Here is an 8,300-nt window from a genome sequence, read left to right on the forward strand (position 1 = left end):
ATAACTTTCACACTGGGTGCAACTATTCGTTTTATACGATGGAAAAGCTGTTGCATCTTTATTGTATTTTATGCTTCTGTCGTTGACGTCTAAGGCCGTAGCTATTAGATGTGGTGGGGCAACGCACTAGAGTGACGCCTAGGTTGCCCGGAACGTGGAATGACCATTACTTTCGCAATGTTTGCAATTATTCATTTTATACGATGGAAAAACTGTTGTACTTATATTGTATTTTATGCTTCTGGCGTTGACTTCTAAGGCCCTAACTATTCGATCTGGTGGAGCAACGCCCTAGAGTGAAGCCTAGGTTGCCCGGAACGTAGAAATGACCATCACTTTCAAACTGGTTGCAATTAATCCTTTTATACGGTGGAAAAACTGTTGTATTTTTATTGCCTTTTATGCTTCCGGCGTTGACTTCTAAGGCCCTAACTATTCAATCTGTTGGAGCACGCCCTAGGGTGAAGCCTAGATTGCCCGGAAAGTAGAAATGACGTTAACTTTCATACTGGTTGCAATTATTCGTTTTATACGATGGAAAAACTGTTGTATTTATATTGTGTTTTATGCTTCTGGCGTTGACTTCTAAGGCCCTAACTATTCAATCTGTAAGAGCAACGCCCCAGGGTGTAGCCTAGGTTGCCCGTAAAGTAGAAATGACCATAACTTTCACACTGGTTGCTATTATTCGTTCTATACGATGGAAAAGCTGTTATATTTATATTGTATCTTATGCTTCTGGCGTTGACTTCTTAGGCCCTATCAATTCGATCTGGTGGAACAACGCCCTAGAGTGAAGCCTAGGTTGCCTGGAACGTACAGATGACCATCACTTTCACACGGGTTGCAATTATTCCTGTTATAGGACGGAAAGACTGTTGTATTTATATTGTATTTTATGCTTCGGGAGTTGACTGCTAAGGCCCTAACTATTCAATCTGTTGGATCAACGCCCTAGAGTGAAGCCTAGGTTCCTCGGAATGTAGAAATGACCATAACATTCACACTGGTTGAAATTATTCGTTTAATACGATGGAAAAGCTGTTGCATCTTTATTGTATTTTATGATTCTGGCATTGACTTCTAAGGCCCTAACTATTCGATCTGGTGGAGCAACGCCCTAGAGTGTAGCCTAGGTTGCCCGGAACGTAAAAATGACGTTAACTTTCATACTGGTTGCAATTATTCGTTTTATACGACGGAAAAACAGTTCTATTTATTTTGAATTTTATGATTCGGCCGTGGACTTCTAAGGCACTAACTATTCGATCTGTTGGATCAACGCCCTAGGGTGTAGCCTGGGTTGCCCGGAAAGTAGAAATGACCACAACTTTCATACTGGTTGCAATTACTCGTTTTATATGATGGAAAAACTGTTGTATTTATATTGTATTTTATGCTTCTGGCGTTCACTTCTTAGGCCCTAACTATTCGATCTGGTGGAGCAACACCCTAGGGTGAAGCCTAGGTTGCCCGGAACGTAGAAATGACCATAACTTTTACACTGGTAGCAATTGTTCGTTTTATACAATGGAAAAGCTGTTCTATTTATTTTGTATTTTATGCTTCGGGCGTTGACTTCTAAGGCCCTAACTGTTTGATCTGGTGGAGCAACGCCCTAGGGTGAAGCCTTGGTTGCACGGAACGTAGAAATGACGTTAACTTTCATACTGGTTGGAATTACTCGTTCTATACGATTGAAAAACTGTTGTATTTATATTGTATTTTATGCTTCTGGCGTTGACTTCTTATGCCCTAACTATTCCATCTGGTGGAACAACGCCCTATGGTGAAGCCTAGGTTGCCCCGAACGTAGAAGTGACCATAACTTTCACACCGGTAGCAATTATTCGTTTTATACGATGGAAAAACTGTTCTATTTATTTTGTATTTTATGCTTCGGGCGTTGACTTCTAAGGCCCTATCTATTCAATCTGTTGAAGCAACGCCCTAGGGTGAAGCCTAGGTTGCCCGGAAAGTAGAAATGACCATAACTTTCATACTGGTTGCAATTATTCGTTTTATACGATGGAAAAACTGTTGTATTTATATTGTATCTTATGCTTCTGGCGTTGACTTCTTAGGCCCTAACAATTCGATCTGGTGGAACAAGGCCCTAGAGTGAAGCCTAGGTTGCCTGGAACGTACAAATGACCATCACTTTCACACGGGTTGCAATTATTCCTGTTATAGGACGGAAAGACTCTTGTATTTATATTGTATTTTATGCTTCGGGCGTTGACTGCTAAGGCCCTAACTATTCAATCTGTTGGATCAGCGCCCTAGAGTGAAGCCTAGGTTGCTCGGAATGTAGAAATGACCATAACATTCACACTGGTTGAAATTATTCGTTTAATACGATGGAAAAGCTGTTGCATCTTTATTTCATTTTATGCTTCTGTCGTTGACGTCTAAGACCGTAGCTATTAGGTGTGGTGGAGCAACGCACTAGAGTGACGCCTAGGTTGCCCGTAACGTAGAAATGACCATAACTTTCAAACTGGTTGCAATTAATCCTTTTATACGATGGAAAAACTGATGCATTTTTATTGCATTTTATGCTTCGGGCGTTGACTTCTAAGGCCCTAACTATACAATCTGTTGGAGCAACGCCCTAGGGTGAAGCCTAGGTTGCCTGGAACGTGGAAATGACGTTAACTTTCATACTGGTTGCAATTACTCGTTTCATACGATTGAAAAACTGTTGTATTTATATTGTATTTTATGCGGCTGGCGTTGACTTCTTATGCCCTATCTATTCCATCTGGTGGAACAACGCCCTATGGTGAAGCCTAGGTTGCCCGGAACGTAGAAATGACCATAAATTTCACACGGGTTGCAATTATTCGTTTTATACGATGGAAAAGCTGTTGTATTTATACCGTATTTTATGCTTCTGGCGTTGACTTCTTATGCCCTAACTATTCCATCTGGTGGAACAACGCCCTAGGGTGAAGCCTAGGTTGCCCGGAACGTAGAAATGACCATAACTTTCACACCGGTAGCAATTATACGTTTTATACGATGGAAAAACTGTTGTATTTATATTGCATTTCATGCTTCTGGCGTTGACTTCTAAGGCCCTAGCTATTCGATCTGGTGGAGCAACGCCCTAGAGTGAAGCCTAAGTTGCCCGGAACGTAGAAATGACCATAACTTTCACACCGGTAGCAATTATTCGTTTTATACGATGGAAGAACTGTTGTATTTATATTGCATTTTATGCTTCGGGCGTTGACTTCTAAGGCCGTAGCTATTCGATGTGGTGGAGCAACGCCCTAGAGTGAAGCCTAGGTTGCCCGGAACGTAGAAATGCCCATTACTTTCACACTGGTTGCAATAATTGTTTTATACGGTGGAAAAACTGTTCTATTTATTTTGTATTTTATGCTTCGGGCGTTGACTTCTAAGGCCCTAACTATTCAATCTGTTGGAGTAACGCCCTAGGGTGAAGCCTAGGTTTCCCGGAACTTAGAAATGACCATAACTTTCACACTGATTGCTATTATTCGTTTTATGCGATGGAAAAACTGTTATATTTATATTGTATTTTATGCTTCTGGCGGTGCCTTCTTAGGCCCTAAGTGTTCGATCTGGTGGATCAACGCCCTAGAGTGAAGCCTACGTTGCTCGGAATGTAGAAATGACCATAACATTCACACTGGTTGAAATTATTCGTTTTATACGATGGAAAAACTGTTGTATTTATATTGTATTTCATGCTTCTGGCGTTGACTTCTAAGGCCCTAGCTATCCGATCTGGTGCAGCAACGCCCTAGGGTGAAGCCTAGGTTGCCCGGAACGTAGAAATGACCATCACTTTCAAACTGGTTGCAATTAATCCTTTTATACGATGGAAAAACTGTTGGATTTATATTGTATTTTATGCTTCTGGCGTTCACTTCTTAGGCCCTAACTATTCGATCTGGTGGAGCAACGCCGTAGGGTGAAGCCTAGGTTGCCCGGAACGTAGAAATGACCATAACTTTTACACTGGTAGCAATTGTTCGTTTTATACAATGGAAAAACTGTTGTATTTATATTGTATTTTATGCTTCTGGCGTTCACTTCTTAGGCCCTAACTATTCGATCTGGTGGAGCAACACCCTAGGGTGAAGCCTAGGTTGCCCGGAACGTAGAAATGACCATAACTTTTACACTGGTAGCAATTGTTCGTTTTATACAATGGAAAAGCTGTTCTATTTATTTTGTATTTTATGCTTCGGGCGTTGACTTCTAAGGCCCTAACTGTTTGATCTGGTGGAGCAACGCCCTAGGGTGAAGCCTTGGTTGCACGGAACGTAGAAATGACGTTAACTTTCATACTGGTTGGAATTACTCGTTCTATACGATTGAAAAACTGTTGTATTTATATTGTATTTTATGCTTCTGGCGTTGACTTCTTATGCCCTAACTATTCCATCTGGTGGAACAACGCCCTATGGTGAAGCCTAGGTTGCCCCGAACGTAGAAGTGACCATAACTTTCACACCGGTAGCAATTATTCGTTTTATACGATGGAAAAACTGTTCTATTTATTTTGTATTTTATGCTTCGGGCGTTGACTTCTAAGGCCCTATCTATTCAATCTGTTGAAGCAACGCCCTAGGGTGAAGCCTAGGTTGCCCGGAAAGTAGAAATGACCATAACTTTCATACTGGTTGCAATTATTCGTTTTATACGATGGAAAAACTGTTGTATTTATATTGTATCTTATGCTTCTGGCGTTGACTTCTTAGGCCCTAACAATTCGATCTGGTGGAACAAGGCCCTAGAGTGAAGCCTAGGTTGCCTGGAACGTACAAATGACCATCACTTTCACACGGGTTGCAATTATTCCTGTTATAGGACGGAAAGACTCTTGTATTTATATTGTATTTTATGCTTCGGGCGTTGACTGCTAAGGCCCTAACTATTCAATCTGTTGGATCAGCGCCCTAGAGTGAAGCCTAGGTTGCTCGGAATGTAGAAATGACCATAACATTCACACTGGTTGAAATTATTCGTTTAATACGATGGAAAAGCTGTTGCATCTTTATTTCATTTTATGCTTCTGTCGTTGACGTCTAAGACCGTAGCTATTAGGTGTGGTGGAGCAACGCACTAGAGTGACGGCTAGGTTGCCCGTAACGTAGAAATGACCATAACTTTCAAACTGGTTGCAATTAATCCTTTTATACGATGGAAAAACTGATGCATTTTTATTGCATTTTATGCTTCGGGCGTTGACTTCTAAGGCCCTAACTATACAATCTGTTGGAGCAACGCCCTAGGGTGAAGCCTAGGTTGCCTGGAACGTGGAAATGACGTTAACTTTCATACTGGTTGCAATTACTCGTTTCATACGATTGAAAAACTGTTGTATTTATATTGTATTTTATGCGGCTGGCGTTGACTTCTTATGCCCTATCTATTCCATCTGGTGGAACAACGCCCTATGGTGAAGCCTAGGTTGCCCGGAACGTAGAAATGACCATAAATTTCACACGGGTTGCAATTATTCGTTTTATACGATGGAAAAGCTGTTGTATTTATACCGTATTTTATGCTTCTGGCGTTGACTTCTTATGCCCTAACTATTCCATCTGGTGGAACAACGCCCTAGGGTGAAGCCTAGGTTGCCCGGAACGTAGAAATGACCATAACTTTCACACCGGTAGCAATTATACGTTTTATACGATGGAAAAACTGTTGTATTTATATTGCATTTCATGCTTCTGGCGTTGACTTCTAAGGCCCTAGCTATTCGATCTGGTGGAGCAACGCCCTAGAGTGAAGCCTAAGTTGCCCGGAACGTAGAAATGACCATAACTTTCACACCGGTAGCAATTATTCGTTTTATACGATGGAAGAACTGTTGTATTTATATTGCATTTTATGCTTCGGGCGTTGACTTCTAAGGCCGTAGCTATTCGATGTGGTGGAGCAACGCCCTAGAGTGAAGCCTAGGTTGCCCGGAACGTAGAAATGCCCATTACTTTCACACTGGTTGCAATAATTGTTTTATACGGTGGAAAAACTGTTCTATTTATTTTGTATTTTATGCTTCGGGCGTTGACTTCTAAGGCCCTAACTATTCAATCTGTTGGAGTAACGCCCTAGGGTGAAGCCTAGGTTTCCCGGAACTTAGAAATGACCATAACTTTCACACTGATTGCTATTATTCGTTTTATGCGATGGAAAAACTGTTATATTTATATTGTATTTTATGCTTCTGGCGGTGCCTTCTTAGGCCCTAAGTGTTCGATCTGGTGGATCAACGCCCTAGAGTGAAGCCTACGTTGCTCGGAATGTAGAAATGACCATAACATTCACACTGGTTGAAATTATTCGTTTTATACGATGGAAAAACTGTTGTATTTATATTGTATTTCATGCTTCTGGCGTTGACTTCTAAGGCCCTAGCTATCCGATCTGGTGCAGCAACGCCCTAGGGTGAAGCCTAGGTTGCCCGGAACGTAGAAATGACCATCACTTTCAAACTGGTTGCAATTAATCCTTTTATACGATGGAAAAACTGTTGGATTTATATTGTATTTTATGCTTCTGGCGTTCACTTCTTAGGCCCTAACTATTCGATCTGGTGGAGCAACGCCGTAGGGTGAAGCCTAGGTTGCCCGGAACGTAGAAATGACCATAACTTTTACACTGGTAGCAATTGTTCGTTTTATACAATGGAAAAGCTGTTCTATTTATTTTGTATTTTATGCTTCGGGCGTTGACTTCTAAGGCCCTAACTGTTTGATCTGGTGGAGCAACGCCCAAGGGTGAAGCCTTGGTTGCACGGAACGTAGAAATGACGTTAATTTTCATACTGGTTGGAATTACTCGTTCTATACGATTGAAAAACTGTTGTATTTATATTGTATTCTATGCTTCTGGCGTTGACTTCTTATGCCCTAACTATTCCATCTGGTGGAACAACGCCCTATGGTGAAGCCTAGGTTGCCCGGAACGTAGAAATGACCATAACTTTCACACCAGTAGCAATTATTCGTTTTATACGATGGAAAAGCTGTTGTATTTATATTGTATTTTATGCTTCTGGCGTTGACTTCTAAGGCCCTAGTTATTCGATCTGGTGCAAGAACGCCCTATGGTGAAGCCTAGGTTGCCTGGAACGTACAAATGACCATCACTTTCACACGGGTTGCAATTATTCCTGTTATAGGACGGAAAGACTGTTGTATTTATATTGTATTTTATGCTTCGGGCGTTGACTGCTAAGGCCCTAACTATTCAATCTGTTGGTTCAGCGCCCTAGAGTGAAGCCTAGGTTGCTCGGAATGTAGAAATGACCATAACATTCACACTGGTTGAAATTATTCGTTTAATACGATGGAAAAGCTGTTGCACCTTTATTGTATTTTATGATTCTGGCGTTGACTTCTAAGGCCCTAACTATTCGATCTGGTGGAGCAACGCCCTAGAGTGAAGCCTAGGTTGCCCGGAACGTAGAAATGACCCTAGCTTTCATACTGGTTGCAATTATTCGTTTTGTATGATGGAAAAGCTGTTGTATTTATATTGTATTTTATGCTTCTGGCGTTCACTTCTTAGGCCCTAACTATTCGATCTGGTGGAATAACGCCCTATGGTGAATCCTAGGCTGACCGGAACGTAGAAATGACCATAACTTTCACACTGGTTGCTATTATTCGTTTTACACAATGGAAAAACTGTTCTATTTATTTTGTATTTTATGCATCGGGCGTTGACTGCTTAGGCCCTAACAATTCGATCTGGTGGAACAAGGCCCTAGAGTGAAGTCTAGGTTGCCTGGAACGTACAAATGACCATCACTCTCACACGGGTTGCAATTATTCCTGTTATAGGACGGAAAGACTGTTGTATTTTTATTGTATTTTATGCTTCAGACATTGACTTCTGAGGCCGTTGCTATTCGATGTAGTGGAAGAACGCCATAGAGTGAAGCCTAGGTTGCCCGGAACGTAGAAATGACCATAACTTTCATACTGGTTGCAATTATTCGTTTTATACGTTGGAAAAACTGTTGTATTTATATTGTATTTTATGCTTCTGGCGTTGACTTCTAAGGCTCTAACTATTCAATCTGGTGGAACAACTCGCTGGAGTGAGGCCTAGGTTGCCCGGAACGTAGAAATGACCATCACTTCCATACTGGTAGCAATTATTCGTTTTATACGATGGAAAAACTGTTGTATTTATATTGTATTTTATGCTTCTGGCGTTGACTTCTAAGGCACTAACTATTCGATCTGGTGGAGCAACGCCGTAGAGTGAAGCCTACGTTGCCCGGAACGTAGAAGTGACCATAA

This window comes from Calliopsis andreniformis, unplaced genomic scaffold, assembly GCF_051401765.1.
Source record: "Calliopsis andreniformis isolate RMS-2024a unplaced genomic scaffold, iyCalAndr_principal scaffold0063, whole genome shotgun sequence".
Lineage (NCBI taxonomy): Eukaryota > Metazoa > Arthropoda > Insecta > Hymenoptera > Andrenidae > Calliopsis > Calliopsis andreniformis.